This window comes from Cebus imitator, unplaced genomic scaffold, assembly GCF_001604975.1.
Source record: "Cebus imitator isolate Cc_AM_T3 unplaced genomic scaffold, Cebus_imitator-1.0 Scaffold68, whole genome shotgun sequence".
NCBI classification, from domain to species: domain Eukaryota; kingdom Metazoa; phylum Chordata; class Mammalia; order Primates; family Cebidae; genus Cebus; species Cebus imitator.
In genome coordinates this window covers 8,591,293-8,608,057 of record NW_016107383.1, presented here as the reverse complement: position 1 = coordinate 8,608,057, position 16,765 = coordinate 8,591,293, and the positions used below count along the sequence as shown (strand labels likewise).

Below are 16,765 nucleotides of genomic sequence, written 5' to 3'. Positions count from 1 at the left end.
CTTCTTCTGAAGACCCAGATGTTTGACTTTGGAGGTTGTGATGTGCGTTCCTTCAGATCTGTGCTTCCAGCAGGAGCCGGCCAATCACGATCCCGGACACAAGAGCAGTGCCTCACGTCCTTCAGCAATGGACAGAGAGACCTTGTGCTTTGTGGTGAGGCTATCCACTCACCCCACAGGCTGCCTGCACCGCTGTCCTAATTAGAGACATAAAGCTGAATTTCTTCAGGGCAGTTTTGGAATAGCAAGTGCATCCAGGCCCTTGCCCTGCACTTCTTTGCCAGTGAACACTTTCCATGTTCTCTTCCTGCACAGCCCCGCTCCCATCTCTGGGCAGCCTTTCTCCTCTCCCTTCCTGCCCACATCTACCTCTAGGTGTCCCTCCTCTGTCACTGCAATGGACTCTGACCTTTAGCCTTACCCGTGAAAACTTCTAGGCAAGGCAGGGAGATGAGGAGCAGGGTTTCTTTTGCTTTTCCTTTACTCCCAGATGGAATTTCCACGACAACAGGTTTGCTCTCAAGAATCTACTTTTAACACACCTAAGAGTAGCTGCAATTTGGGTGTTGCAGGCTGCTCCAAACTGAGGGGAAAAAAAAAGTCACAGTAACAGCAGGGATCTTGCTTTTTGTGTGGCTCTGATTCCCTCCCGCCAGGTCCCTTGAGAGTTCCCTCCAAGTCTCTGGGAAGCTCAGGCGATGGCTCCTGTGTGGTTAGAAGCTCAGTTCTGTCGCCACACCGCCTGCCCTTTTTTTTGTTCTCCTGCTCTGGTTCGGGATCTGCATTCCTGAGACGATGTCCCTAGCCCAGGCCTCTGAGGCTACGTTGCCTTGCCAGCAAGCCATAGCTGGGGCAGTCCCTGATCACTCAGCACCACTATGGCTGGGCTGCAGAAGCCTTGCCATGCTCCTCAGTGGAGTGAGGAGACCCCTCCTCCACTTTTGGGTCACCTGTGTTAAATACAGTGAGTTCTAAGTTTCTCTTCAAGAAATCAGTACATCAGTATGTTCAGTTTCCTTGTTCTTTGTTCTCCATTTTAAAGTTTACCTCATTCTCTTTGTCTCCTTGCCTCTAGTTTCAGTAAACAACTTTCCCATTAGTTCTAATCAGTAGTTCACATCTGTATCCCTGATTACCTGCTCCGTCCTGTATCCCTGATTACCTGCTCTGTCCTGAGTCACACTTGGTCACCTGTTCTGACCTGAGTCACCTTTAGTCACCTGTTCTGTAACCATCTTTCTCACCAAAACTGCTCATCCCACCACTCTGACTCGTACCCCTGCTCTCTTTAAAATAGCCAGTTGGAATTAGCTTGGACCGTGTGGTCCCACCCTAGCCAATAGGGGAGCAACACAGTAGTAGGGGCTACCTGCATCAGGGATAAGAATACCTCCCCCTCCCTTGTTCAAATGTACTCTCACCATTGCTCCATCCGGGAGATGCACCCTTTTATAGAAGTAAATTGCCTTGCTGAGAAAATTTAGGTTCAAGTTGCTATTTCATTTGTGTCATCAAAAATTTATTTCTAACATCTGATATTACTTCTGTCTCAGTGTAGGACCACTTTGTGTTATGGCTCAGTGTGACTGATTGTGGAAGTGGCTCTTTTGTTTCTTGAAGCCCCCTCTCTCTAAAGCTCAGGTGGCAGGTACGGGGGGCCAAGGTGGCAGCCCAACACAGAAAAGGTCCTGGGTAGCCTCAGACTCTCCTCTGACTTGAAGATGGGGATATGTGGATCCAACTTGTAGCTTCTTTCTCTCTTGCCATACAAGCCACAAAATAGACTCATTGCTCCTCCTCACCACAATCCATCCTTGAGGCATAACCAGACCTATGAGAAGAGAACAGCTTAGGCTTAACCTAGGGCCTCTGGTGCACACAGCTCTGCCCTTTTACTTTTTTTACTTTGCTTTTTCCTTGCTGTGTGAAACAGACTGCCAGACCCTCCTTCACAGGACTGACATAGGACTTTACCTTCCCAGGGTGAAGAAGTGAAGGCTTAGCCTCTCTTCCATGTCTGGAGCATGTTCTTGTCTTCCCCTTTCTGTTCAATGTAGCAGACATGCTGAGCAGGGCTTTGTGCAGAGACTACACAAAACTAGAGGTTCCTAAAGTTTTTTAGGATTCCTAGGTTCTTTAGGACTTACAGGGGGCAATCACAAATATTATCTTATTTAAGTTTTACACAGATTCTTTTAACCTAGTATCATTTTAATGTCCATTTCAGAGATGAGGAAATAGAGGCCTAGATAAACTAAGTAATTTTCCCCAATGTTATATAGTAGAGCTGAGATTTGAATGCTTCTTTTTAGATCTCGAAAACCCAGATCTTTGGATCACATACACAATGAGTTAGGAAAAACAAATACACCTTAGATGTATGTTATAGTACTTATTAGGTTGCACCATAACTGTGTATACAATTTTGTTTATTTTTTTCTATTTCTTTCTCACTCTCTAGATTATAAGCAAGGGCTATATTTTACTAGTTTTTAAATCCTCAGAGATAGCCAGAATGCCATAGTAGGTGCTCAGTAAGCACTTGTTGATTAAGTGTTACCAAGGATCCTTTGTGAACTAGATGCATTCAGAATTTAATTATGAGTGAGAAAACAATCCAGGAGGGAGGTTTGGGCATCTAGGTAGAAGCTGTCAAAGGGAGAAGGTAGCCTACGGAGGGAGGAGAGGAGCAGGCTGGAGGGCCAGGGTACCCCAGTGACAGCTTTGATATTCAATAATCCACACTTTGATTTCCAGGTGTGAGGCTCAATTGCTGCCTTTGTGTACAGATTGATCAGGGGGAGGGGAGGTATTTTCAAGTGGATTTGCTAATGAAATCTGTACGGTAGGGACAGAAGTTAAGTCTGTAGTTCCGGCTCTTTTTCCTGGACACATTTCAGAGGAGATTCATGCAGGAGTCAGGGGTCGCTGAAGCAGAAACATGTCTGAGATTGCTCATGCCAGCCAGCAGAAGCTGACAGGATATGTGCTGGCAAGTGCTGGGGACCGGGGTCGGGGGTTTCTTCCCTTTGATTTGCTTCCAGAGCTTTTCAAGGTAGTCTCGGGAATGGGCCTAGTGACAGCAGGCCTGCGGAGGTGGGGTAGGGAGGAAAACACACTCGTTTTCCTGCTAGAAAAGCATTTGCGACTTTTGGAAATGTGGCAGAACTGTCAGAAGGACATGACAAGCCTAGCTACATAAGTTGAAAAAATTAAGTGATTGCTTCTACTGTTCTGTGACAAATAAAATTGTCAATTGTCTTCAACATAGACGATGAAAAGAAAAAAAAAATTATGAGCACCATCTCACAGGGGACACGTGCTGCATATTCAAGTGACTTGAGTTGCCTGCTCCTTACTGATCCTCCTCTTTGTGCCCTCCTCATCATTTTAGATATGCCATAGCAATAATTGCAAGAATTTAAAATGAGAAATTATTGCCTTCTTATTGTTGGATAAAAATTTCTTGTCTGCACATTTGTGACTCCTCAAGTATAGTATGTGGATATGAAACCACCTTTGCAAAAGTTACAGTGAAAGAGATCTGACCTAATTGACTCCATCTTGCTTCTAACCTGCAACCTGCCCTTGTTCATTCCTGAGTATAACCCTAACTAACTTTGGGAGGAACTTAGTTTACAGTTTAACGGTGAAACAAAGATGATAACAGCACTTTCTCAAAACAAACCCTCTCTTGCCCAGCGACCAGACTGCCTTTGTAAGACTCACCAATTAGCCACAAGGTTAGAAATCATGGTTTAGGAGAAGTACAGCTAGAGGCCACAAGATTCTAAACCTCCCCAGTTGCTCCTAGAGAAAACATCACTATTGTAAAACCTGATTGGTGCTTGAGATATTTTTCAGGCCCTGCCTTCTGATGCACTAGCTGGCACCACCCAGACTGGTAACCTGGCTCAACCAGTTCTGTGATTCCACCCAGGAACTGAATACAGCAAGAAGAACCCACTTCAAGGGCCCTATGATTTTACTCCTGACCCCACCAATCAGCATTCCCCACTCCTTGCTCCCTTGCCACTAAATTTTCCTTAAAAATCCCCAGTCCCTGAGTTCTCGGGGAGACTGATTTGAATAAAACGCTGGCTCTGTGTGAATTAAACTCATTATCTATTGGAATTCCTCTGTCTTGATAAATCAGCTCTATCTGGGCAGGAGGCAAGGAAATCCTGTTGGGTGGTTACAAATCCATAAAATTGAGGCTAATCAGAACTTCAGTCCTTCAAATTTGATCACTGTTAGGTTAATGCATCATTGTGCATAACCAAGAAAAATCTAACTGGTGAGCTCGATTTATTCAGTATTGTTTCCTACACCAATGAACTACAGAGGACAATGGCAGAAACTCTTGAAGGAGATTCCTGTCATACACGTATTATTAATTAGCCAAGTGATTTCGTACAATAAATATATCACCCTGAACATTTGCTTCTTTATGTTGAAAATGAGAGTACTGGGGAATGTCTTAGTCAGTTCAGGCTGCTATAATAAAATACCTGACCATGTGGCTTAAACAATACACATTTATTTCTCACAGTTCTAGAGGCTGGGAAGTCCAAGATCAAGGTGCCAGCTGATTTGTTTCCCAGTGAGGGCTCTCTCCCTGGCTTGCAGATAGCGTGTCCTGGCATGACAGAGAGAGAATAAGAGCCTTCTAATGTCCCTGCTTCTAAGGGTACTAATCATGTCATTAGGGCTGCACCCTCATGACCTCATCTGAATCTAATTACCTCTCAAAGGCCTCACTCCCTAACCCCATCATATTGGGGGGTAAGGCTTCCACATAGGAATTTTTGGGGGGATTCATACAATTCAGTCCAGGGCAGAGAAACACGTAGAATGGAAATGTGAAAGGTTGATGAACATTTGACTTTTTTTTTCTAAGTCATGCTCATCTCCAGAATGAAGAGACTTTATTAATTTGCCTCTAGAAACTGAGATTATGCACCTACTCATGAATTGGTCCTATGAAAGATAATGATGATGCAAAGAAGTATTTGTTGTGTCAGAAAATGAAGATGACAAGCCTCAGTCCTGAGAATTTTAAGTCACGGGTACCTTCTTTCACAAAGCAACAGTCTGCGGGATGTGTCTGCATTTTAGATTGGATTGTGATAAAATGCACAGTCATACATGTGGCCACTTCTAAGAATGGGAGCGGTTAAGGCTTCAGAACATTCCAGGGTTAGGTACTGCATCTTCGAAGTACTGTGCACAGCAACTGGCATTCTCAAACACCTCTGGGGCCAGTGAAAATTGGTACAATCCTGTGGAAGGCAATTTGGCGTCACATATAGAGGGCCAGCAAAGTACTCATACTCTGACTCACACCCACTTCTGGGAGTTTATCCCAAGAAAATAATCTGAAAGAAGGAGAGAGTTATTCACAAAGGTGTCATGGGAGTATTGTTTTCTAGTGGTGAGAAATTGGAATTGTATAAACCAGAGTTTGGCAAACCTTTTCTGCAAAGGGCAAGATGGTAAATATTTTAGGCTTTTTGAATTATGCAGCATTTTTCTCTAATACTCAGTTTTGCTATTGTTCAAGAAGCCATAGATAATGTGTAAATGAAAAAGTATGGCTATATTTCAATAAAACTCTCTTTAAAAAGCTTAAGTTAGAATTTCATATAATTTTCACATCACGGGATATTATTCTTTTGATTTCTTTTCTAACCATTTAAAAATGTCAACGCTGTTTTTAGCCTGGAAACCATATGAAAAAAGGTGATGGGCCAGATTTACCTCATGGGCTATAGTTTGCTGACCCTTGGTCTAAACAGTAGAATAGTTTATTAAATTGTTATAAAACCACATAGTAGAATGTTATATACTGGTAAAATGATAATTAAGAGAACCATGTAATAACATGAACTATGCTTATAATATGTAAAAGCACAGGCCATGAAATGGTAAATACATCCTAGAATATAAGCAATGAAAGCAGTTGTGGTTAGAATAAAAAAGAAGTGAGTTGACATATATGATGCCAACAAACATATGAAAAAATGCTCATCATCACCGGTCATTAGAGAAATGCAAATCAAAACCACATTGAGATACCATCTCACGCCAGTCACAATGGTGATCATTAAAAAATCTGGAGACAACAGATGCTGGAGAGGATGTGGAGAAATAGGAACACTTTTACACTGTTGGTGGGAGTGTAAATTAGTTCAACCATTGTGGAAGACAGTGTGGTGCTTCCTGAAGCACCTAGAAATAGAAATTCCATTTGATCCAGCAATCCCATTAGTGGGTATATATCCAAAGGATTATAAATCATTCTGTTATAAAGACACATGCACATGTATGTTCATTGTGGCACTGTTTACAATAGCAAAGACCTAGAACCAACCCAAATGCCTATCGATGATAGGCTGGACAAGGAAAATGTGGCACATATGCACCATGGAATACTATGCAGCCATAAAAAGCAACGAGTTTGTATCCTTTGTAGGAACATGGATGAATCTGGAAACCATCATTCTCAGCAAACTGACACAAGAACAGAAAATCAAACACTGCATGTTCTCACTCATAGGTGGGTGTTGAACAATGAGAACACATGGACACAGGGAGGGGAGCATCACACACTGGGGTCTGTTGGAGGGGACTAGAGGAGGGACAGTGTGGGGTAGGGAGGCTGGGGAAGGATAACATGGGGAGAAATGCCAGATATAGGTGATGGGGGGAATGTAGGCAGCAAACCACATTGCCATGTGTGTATCGGTGCAACAACGCTGCATGATCTGCACATGTACCCCAGAATCTAAAGTGTCATTATATATATAAGAAGTGAGTTTTTTCTTTTTACCACATTTTATGTAAGATTTTTATTTGTCTTTATTTTCTCCTTCTGGAGCTTTGATTAGGTATTTGTCAGATGTTCTCATTCTATTTAAGTTTCTTAACCCCTGGCTCACTTTTCCCAACCTTTTCTCTCTCTGTTCTGCATTCTAGGTAATTTCTTCATGTATGTATTTAAAATTCACCACTAGTTCTCTATTTTAAGCTCACTAATAGTTCTCTATTCACTAACCAAATAGATAATTATTGCACTAAAAAAATGGAGTGAAATTCATATAATATAGCATTAACCACTGTAGTGTGGTATTTAGTGATTCTCAATAAATCACCCTAGTTAGATAAAGGCCACCACCTTTATTTAGTCCTAAAACATTTTCATCAGTCCCAAAGAAGACCCTAAGATCATTTAGCAGTCACTCTTCATTTTCCTCTCTCCCCATTCCCTGGCAATCACTTACATGCATTCTGTCTTTACAGATTTACCTATTACGGGAATTTTATATAAATGAATCACACAATATGTAACCTCTTGTGTCTGTCTTCTTTTACTAGCATCATGCTATTGAGGTTCATGTCCGCTGTAGTGTGTGTAAGTACTGCATTTCTTTTTTTGGCTGTGTAATACTCCATTTTATATATATACCTCACTTTCTTTGTCCATTCATCCATTGATGGCCTATCCATTGATTTTTTTTCTTTGCTTGAAATAAAAAATATTTGTTATCTTAGTCAGTTTCTGAGGCTCAAACCCTCATGAGTACCTTACCTGGGCGATCTTTCCTCAGGGGCTCTTGAGGCTACAGTAAAGTTGTTGGTTGGGGTTGAAGTCATGAACGGGCTGGAGAATGTCCTTCCACATTCAATCACATGGCTGTTGGCAGGGTGCTTCAGTTCCTTTCCACGGGCTTCTCCATGTGGCCATGCATGGCCAGGCAGCTGGTTTCTCCCATAGTAAGTGATGAGACAGAGCAAGATGGAAACGGCAGTAATTGTATAACCTAATCTGGGAAGGGATGTTCTATCACTTCTGTCATAGTCTGTTCATTAGGAGCAACCCACTAAGTTCTGCCTATACTGAAGAGGAGGGAATTAAATGTGAAGGAAGGAATATCAAATAATTAGTAGACATGTTTTTAAAACCACCACAGATATGGAAGGAAAAGTAACATGTATCTAAGTAGACATTAGATAAGGAAAAATTATGACAGGCAAGGAAGTAGCAGAAGCAAATGGATGGAGATACCAGATTACATGCCGTGTAATCTATGGCTCAAGAATTGAGGAGGCTATTATTATTACAATTTTAAAAAAGAGGAAACTGAGGCCTAGAGAGAGAAACTTTTCCAACATACACAGTTGGTAGATGTTGGATCCAGGTCTTGAACGCTTATTTCTGATATAGAGCCCATGATCTTATCAAGACCAGTGTTAGGGTCTTCCAGAGAAATAAAACCAGCAAGGTATATATATATTAATAGAGAGATTTATTTTAAGGATCGACTCACAAGGTTTTGGAGGCTTCATAAGTCCTAAATCTTCAGGGTAGGCTGGCAGGCTGGAGACCCATGAAAGAATGGCAGTTCAAGTCCAAAGACTGTCTGCTGGCAGAATTCCTTTTTGCTCAGACGAGGTCAGTCTTAGTGCTATTAAAGCCTTCAGCTGATTAGATGAGGTCCACCCACATTATTGATAATCATCTGCTTCACTCAGAGTCCACCATTACTGGACTGACTCAAAATTGAACAAATATCTGGGCACTGTGGCTCAACCATAAAATAATCATCTCAATACTCTATACAGCAATGACAACTTGGGGCTCAGATTACAAAGGGTCTTGAATGTCATGCTATGCTGTTTGTTGTATTTCTGAAAATTAACCAGTGGCTTTTTCTGAGATACACGGTGTCAATCATCCGATATGATGAGCAGGCAGGTGTTCCCATATAATATCATAATTCCCTTGCCCAAGATCCGTAGCTTGGAAGCAGCAGGTAATAGACCCACCTCTCATGGATCCAAACTATACATCATCTCTCCAGATTAGTTGAAGTTATTGACAAATAGAATGGGCTCTGACTTAGTGCTTTTACAACTCAACCCCATGGCCAACCACACTTCCTGGTGGCCCTTTCCAGCTCTCTCTCAATTCTATGCATCTTATGTATTTAACTGTTCATCGAATGATCTTTTATTGAGCACCAGTGGCAAAATGGTGCATATGACTCAGTTTCTGTGTTATAGGTACAATTATATAAAAAGTTTATGTCACGTAAATGAATATTATGCCAAGAGTTAAACTTAACAGTAGGGCTATACATTAGCCATAGGGATGGTGCAAGTTATATGTTCAGAGAACACCTATGAAAGATGAAGAGGCTCATGAGTGGAAGGGCATTTCAAGCAGAGGGAATAGCATGAGAAAAGGTATGGAAATATGAAATATCCCTGTTCTTTGGTTAACTGACAGTATTTTGGCATGGCTAGAGCACAGGCGTATGTAAGTAGTGTTGGGCAAGGAGGGAGGAGAAATGTGTGTGGTTAGAATATGAAGACTTTGCATTCTCTGCTGACAAGCTTGGACTTGATACTATAAGATTAGTGTTTTCTTTGATTTTTGGACCATGGATCAATGATATATTGCCATAATTATGTCATATAACAACCCATACAACCTCAGCAGCATATGCCAATAAGCATTTATTGCTGACATGTTTGGCATTGTTGGCCAAGTGTCTTCTGCTGATATTGATTGGGCTCCTTCCCACGTCTTGGGGTTGGCTGGATGTCAGCTAATCTAGAATGGCCTCAGGTGAGACGACTGGGGTGACTCAGTATTTTCCATCTTTCACCAAGCTAACCCAAACATGATGCAAGAGCACATAAGGGAGCAAGCCCAATCACTCAAGTGTAGTTTAACATTTCCACTTGTGCCACATTTGTGAATATACTATTGGCCAAAGCCAGTGCTAACGTCAGTCCATTTTCAAAGACGTTAGTGGGAGAAACTACAAATGCATATGGCCAAGACTGTGGCTCTAAGGAGGGCAAAGAACTGAGGGCCTTTGATACACTCAGTTCACGCTACACCATCTGCACCAGCTGCCAGTCATCTATTAATAGATTAGACTGAGGCAGCTAATGGGGCCTGATCACCTGAAGACAAATCTGTGCCTAATTTCAGGGTATAAATGATATCACCCACCGTACTTGCTTGGCTAAGACCTCAAACTAAAATGCAGAGTACCCAGGAGGATCAGAGAAAAGCCCTAGGGATGTGGGAAGGAAGGATTTCTCCTTACAGCCACAGAGCTGTGCTGGGAGCTTTATGGAAATAGCCAGGCAGGCACTGCTGACCACGGAGGCAGTGGTGGCTGGAGGAGGGAGAGGGTCTCCAGGCTGTTGCTCTGCCATCTGTTGGGAATAGTGCACTTCTTGTGACCCAAGCCCTGGAAGCGTTGCAAGCAGGCAGGCTGATTAATTATTTCCCTGGGATCTTTCCAACAGAGGATAGAAATTGATGCTCAGTGGGCGTGAAAGAGAGGCCAAACCTTTCAACTAGTAGGGAATTTGTTTCCTGGTCTAACTGCAGCCACATGTGAAGGTATTGAAAACATATGTGCCTCTGATAAAAGATCACATTTAGAGTAAAGACTAGAAAGGCATCAGTGCAACAGCATCCTGTTTCTCATCAAACACCAAGCCCTGAATTTCCAAATACTTTGTGTTACTGGGGGATGTTTAGAAGCATTCAAACAGGGCTGGCCTTGGTTTCCGTTAGCATCTTTGACATGTTTCTGTTACCTGCTGTTCCTACCTAGTGAAATAAGTCATTTTTCGCTGTGGTCCCCAAGCCTGGTGACCTCTCAAGCCCACTGAATCAGAAGCCACAGGAGTGGTCAACAGAAATTTAACTTTTTAGTAAGTTGCTCTGGCTGATTCTTGGGCTATCCTTGAACCTGTTTGTGAACTGAGATGGACAGTTACAGGTTTAGAGTCAATACACATGAGTAAGCATGAGTAAGGCACTATGCTGCTGAGTGGCTAGCAGGAGAGGGGGAGAGAGAGAGAGAGAGAGAGAGAGAATTTACATGAGTTTTCTATCTGTGTATAAGGAAAGGGGTGGGGAAGTGAACAGAAGATGGCAGGCATAAGTAAGAGGGAAAGACATTAATAAGGGCACAGGGTCATTATAGGAGCAATAAAACACTGAGTGCAGCGAGTCTCTGGAATAATAAACTACCGGTGATGCCAGTCTCTGCTAATGGGATCATCATCCATTTAGTCTCCCAAGCCTTAGAGATACCCTCAACTCCTTTGCTTCTCTTTTCTTCTTCTATTCCAAGTGATCATTAGATCTTGTTCATAGGTTATACCAGTCACATCTGGCAGCTTAGCCAACAGTCTTCCTCTTGTTTTTTTTTTTCCAAATTTTTTATTCCCATAGGTTTTTGGGGAACAGGTGGTATTTGGTTACATGAATATGTACTTTAGCAATGATTTGTGAGGTTTTGGTGCACCCGTCACCTGAGCAGTATACGGTATACACTGCACCCTATTTTAGTCTTTGATCCCTCACCCCCTTCCCACACTTTCCCCCTGAGTCCCCAAAGTCTATTGTGTTATTTTTATGCCTTTGCATCCCCATAGCTGAGGTCACTTATGAGCGAGAACATATGATGTTTGGTTTTCCATTCCTGAGTTAATTCCTTAGAATAATAGTCTCCAATCTCATCCAGGTCACTGCAAATGCCATTAAGTAATTCTTTTATATGGCTGAGTAATATCTGATCATATATATTTATATATATCTATAATATATGTATATTATTTATATCTAAAATATATATATGCCACAGTTTTTATTTTATATATAATATAATATATATATTTTTATTATATATAATATATATGCCACATATATTATATATATCTATATTATGTATATGCCACAGAAATATATATATTTATAGATATATATAATATATATTATATATATTTATAGATTATATATAATATATATCTATAATTTATATATATAAATTATAGATATATATAAAAATTATAGATAAATTTATATATATAAATTATAGATAAATTATATATATAAATTATAGTTATATAATATCTAATATATATTAGATATATAATATATATATCTGTAAATATATATATATGCCACAGTTTCTTTATTCACCCGTTGATTGCTGGGCATTTGTGTTGGTTCCACACTTTTGCAATTGTGAATTGTGCTGCTATAAACATACATGTGCAAGTATCTTTTTCATGTAATGACTTCTTCTCCCTTGGGTTAGCTTGGGAATTAGAAAGCAATGAACTCAGCTGGACTCCTGTGGTAGAGTCTTCATGGGTCTTTTGGTCAAGAGACTCTCCTTTCTTTCATCCTCTACCATGACTTGAGAGTGACTATGCTTCAAAATTTTTAAATAAACATATTTCCTAGCTTAGAAAAGAATTTATTTCCTTTTTTTTTTTTAAGAGGTGGCAGTGGTGCCATGATAACTTACTGTGGCCTAGAACTCCTGGCCTCAAGTAATTCTCTTATCTTAACCTCCTAGGTAGTTGGGAATACAGGCATATGACACTGCACCAGGCTCATTATTTTTTAATAGAAACAGGGTCTTCCTGTATGGTCCAGGCTGGTCTCAAACCCCTGGCCTTTGATGCCATAATCTTATTCCAAGGAGTACCTTCTACTGTGGCTTGTTGAAGATCTGAAATGCTAGTTTGAGTTATTCTCTCTCTTTTTTTTTCCATTTATTTATTTTATTGCATTTTAGGTTTTGGGGTACATGTGAAGAACATGCAAGATTGTTGCAGAGTACACATGTAGGTACACATGTGGCAGTGTGATTTGCTGCTTTCCTCCCCATCACCTACATCTGGCATCTCTCCCCTTGCTATCTCTCCCCAACTCCCCACCATCCCTCCCCTGTTTCCCCCCAACTGACCCCAGTGTGTAGTGCTCCCCTCCTTGTGTCCATGTGTTCTCATTGTTCAACACCCGCCTATGAGTGAGAACATGCGGTGTTTGATCTTCTGCTCTTCTGTCAGTTTGCTGAGAATGATGGTTTCCAGGTTCATCCATGTCCCTACAAAGGACAAGGCAATGAAGGTCCTCACTTCAAATGCAAACCTCATTAAGTCGTTAGCAGCCACTAAAGCTTTATTTGAATGAGCTCATCCTATCTGCTCCCTCACAGTGATTTCTATAGAGCTTTTATATCTATGATCCCATCTAAATATGTGCAATAATTTATTTTATAGATGTGGAGACTAAATGTCTAGAAGTGAACAAATTCAGGTATCTAGCCTAGTTTTCTGACCTTTAATCTACAATACACACTGCTTTTACTGGTAGGGTACTAAGGGAAGAATCAGGACAGGTAAGTTTTGATGGAAGGGAGAAAAGAAATAGAAAACAAAAAACACCTTCAGAGCTTGGAGAATTACCTAAAATGTAGCAAGGGGGGTCAGAATGATGGCACTCTCTGCTTAGACAGGGGTCACAAAGGGATCTTAAGAAAGATTAATGGAGGGTTCTAGAAAGCCCACTTTGCCAGTGTGGTACTATGGACACAGCACTGGACTTGGAATGAGAACATTTGAACTTGGTTATTTTTTTGGCAATGTGACCTTAAGGAAATTGCTTAACTTCCCTGAGCTAAGTTTCCTCATGCATACAAGAGGAATCATAACACCCATCTTGTAGAGTTATGGTGAAGATGAGAAAAATGGTATGCAAGTACTAAGAATTTGGTTCCTTCTACTACTGTAATTATTTTGGTATTCTTGCATCATAGGTAGCATTCCTGGTAGTCAAAACTATTAGGTTGATCCACTCTCTGGAGCAGTCAATATGACAGTTTCTTTCCTAAAGGCAAGTAGTCAGGATGATTAATTTGAAGGATCATGATTTCACTTGGATTTAGGACTCATCCTTGCAGATGTATATTCTTGGCAACTAGTAATGCCTTCTACTTTATTTCACTGCGTATGAATAATGAAGACTGTTATTTATTGAAAGCTCAATATTAATAAATTATTGCTGCCAGAGGTAAGCTGGGAACAGCGGATGTCTCATTTCCCTAGGCAGAGATTCAGGCTGAAAATTTAACCGGACCTGTTTCAGTACCTCGATTGCACCACTCTATTTTTCCTCTACATCTTTGAACTTGCTTTTCCCTGGAGTGCTCTTCCCCACCCACTCTACTGGGCTGCTCTGTCCATTCTTCAAGTCTCCGTGTAAACGCCACTTCTCCTCGGACACCTTCACTGGTATCTTGGACTGGGTAGGACTATTTGTACTCTTCCTATGAACTTCTCATACATGATACTCATCACACCTCATGCGAATTCCTCTTTCTGTTGGTTTTCCCTACAAGACTGTAAGGCTTGTGTAAATAAACACAGTACCTCTTTTATTCATTAACTATATTCCGTGTACCTAGTTTAAGGCCTAGCAAATATATTTGTTAAATGAATGAATGAGGATGATGACTTGTTAAAAAAAAATTGGAGTCAACTTATAAAAAAAGGGAATAGAGTAAAAGAAAAGAATGCAACTGAAATACAACAAAGTGTAGAGAAACAAGTGTTTGGTAATGAGAATGGAACGATAGGATCATGGAGAAAGTTAACAAGCAGGTGCTTCAAGGCAGGAACAGGCTTGGCATTTCTGAGATGCCAGAAGACAGTGAATGTGGCTGGGTTGTAGTGGGCATAGGGGAGAGTGGTGGATGATGAGGCCAGAGAAAAAGGCACAGGTCAGATCAAGCGGGGCGTTGTCATCTAGAGAAAGTAGCTTGGATTCTACTCAAGTTTGGTGAGAAGCTATTGGTATGGGGTAGGGGAAGGAGGAAGAAACAGGGTGAGTTATTGGTGAAAAAGAATAAAATGTTCATTTCCAACAACAGGAAGCAAATAGGTAATGTCTGAAGTGTGCAATTCCAAAGACATCAGAAAAAGCATACTATTTTGAAACAATGACATATATACCAGGAAAAGTGACTGTAAGAGTCGAAAGTAGGGACTTGTGAAGATCAGGAATTGGGCTGAGTTAGGAGAGGGAAAAATTATGCTCTTTTTATAATAAGCTTTAGTACTGTTTGACTTTAAAATTTCTATATGCATGTTTTATTTTCTTAAAAATTAAACATTTATTTTTAAGAAAGAATAAAAACAAGGTAAGATGCTACATGCTCCCCTCCTCTACAGTGAAGCTTAAGTCCCTGGACTCTCACCTGCACAAGCATAGAGGGGCTCCAGCAATGTTCACATTGTATTAGGCCATTCTTGTGTTGCTATAAAGAAATGCCTGAGACCAGGCAATTTATAAAGAAAAGAGGTTTAAATGGCTCAAGGTTCTGAGGGCTGTATATATATGGCACTGGCATTGCTTGGCTTGGCTTCTCGGGAGGTCTGGGGAGCTTTTTTTGACTCATGGCAGAAGGTAAAGTGGGAGCAGGCATATCACATGGAGAAAGCAGGAGAGAGAGAGAGAGGGAGCGAGCGCGTGAAGGGGTTGCTGGGAATGGGGCACACTTTTAAACAACCCCATCTCCAGAGAACTCACTATCAGGAAGATAGCACTGAGCCATGAGGGATCTGCCCCCACGATCCAGACACGCCTCCTGTGAAGCCCCACCTCCAGCATTGCGAATTACAATTCAACATAAGATTTGGGCCGGGACAAATATCCAAACTATAGAACATAACGTCATTTGCTTTTTAAAATTTGCAAAGTTAAGATATTTGAATGAAGCTAGATTAGGACTGTTGCTCTTATCCACTTTCGTCCTTCCTCAGGGTGTCATATTTCCTTCTCTTGCTTAAGGGGTCACAGGCATTCTTGGCATCCTGCTAGGGGGAAACTGAGTTGGAGTTACATTTGGTCTGTGTTTAGTGCGGTATATTAATATTTATGTGGTTTGAAGTCACGGCTGTGTACTTTTGTATTGACTGGCTGTTCTGTAGCTGAGATGACTTCCAGGAATACTTCCTCTATCCACTGGGCTGACTTACCAATGTCCCAACACAATATTCAGGGACAGAGCTAATCTGGCAACTGAACTCCTCCTAGGGTGCCTGGCACAGAAAGTGTGTGAGAGTATTTAAATGTAGTCACTATGGATAATATTATTTTTTCATGTCTCTGTTATTAAGCACAATTATTGGCATACCCATTTTTAGACTGCATTCTAGCCCGGGCAGTAAAGCAACACCCCTGTTCTCTCTCCCTCTTCTTCTTCCTCTTTCTTCCTCTCCTTCATTCTTTTTTTTTATTCTTTTTTTTCTTTCTTTCTCTCTTTCTTTCTTTTTTTTCTTTTTCTTTTTTTTTTAATGTAGTCACTACATAAGTGACATGCAAGAAAACTTCAAAGTTCTCCTGTCTTACAATTTCTATATGAAATAAACTTAATAGAGGTGTTCTTAAATTTTGCCACAATCCTGTAATTTGTATAACATTACCTGTACTGAATTGCAAGCTGAAAGGAATTTTTCTAAACTAAGAATAAAAATACAAAGTTTAATCAGTTGTGCTACAAGAAGACTGGATTATTTTTCTATTTCTTCCATAGATAATATTATAAAATATTTGAGGTGATCAAAGAGGTAATCAAAACATATGTAGTTAAAAATGTACGAAAATCTATTGTGGATGCATGCCAAGCAAAGAATTAATAAAGATAGCATGCTTTCTTTTTGGATGGATTTTTTAATGTTTGTAGTATTAGCTTTTTAAAATTTATACTTTGTCATAATTTCTTTTTTCACACCAATTTACTTTTGTATTCGATTTTGTATAGCTTTGCATTTTTAAGTGAGCTCCCCAATTTCTATAAGGTTCAGTTCTGTAAAACCTGATCTAACCCTGTTGGAAAAGAAGGTTAGGCAGACCAAGAACACTCAGAGAGGATTT

The 16,765-nt window shown here is 40.6% G+C and overlaps 1 long non-coding RNA gene across 1 annotated transcript in view; it reads left to right on the top strand.

The window, feature by feature from the left end:
- LOC119471645 overlaps positions 1–14,216 on the top strand; it is a 45,307-nt gene extending 31,091 nt beyond the window's left edge. Inside the window, exons 3-4 of the long non-coding RNA XR_005200704.1 lie at positions 7,378–7,414; positions 14,035–14,216. This is a non-coding gene — a long non-coding RNA (uncharacterized LOC119471645). The remainder of the gene's footprint in view (positions 1–7,377; positions 7,415–14,034) is intronic.
- Positions 14,217–16,765: the final 2,549 nt, after the last annotated feature.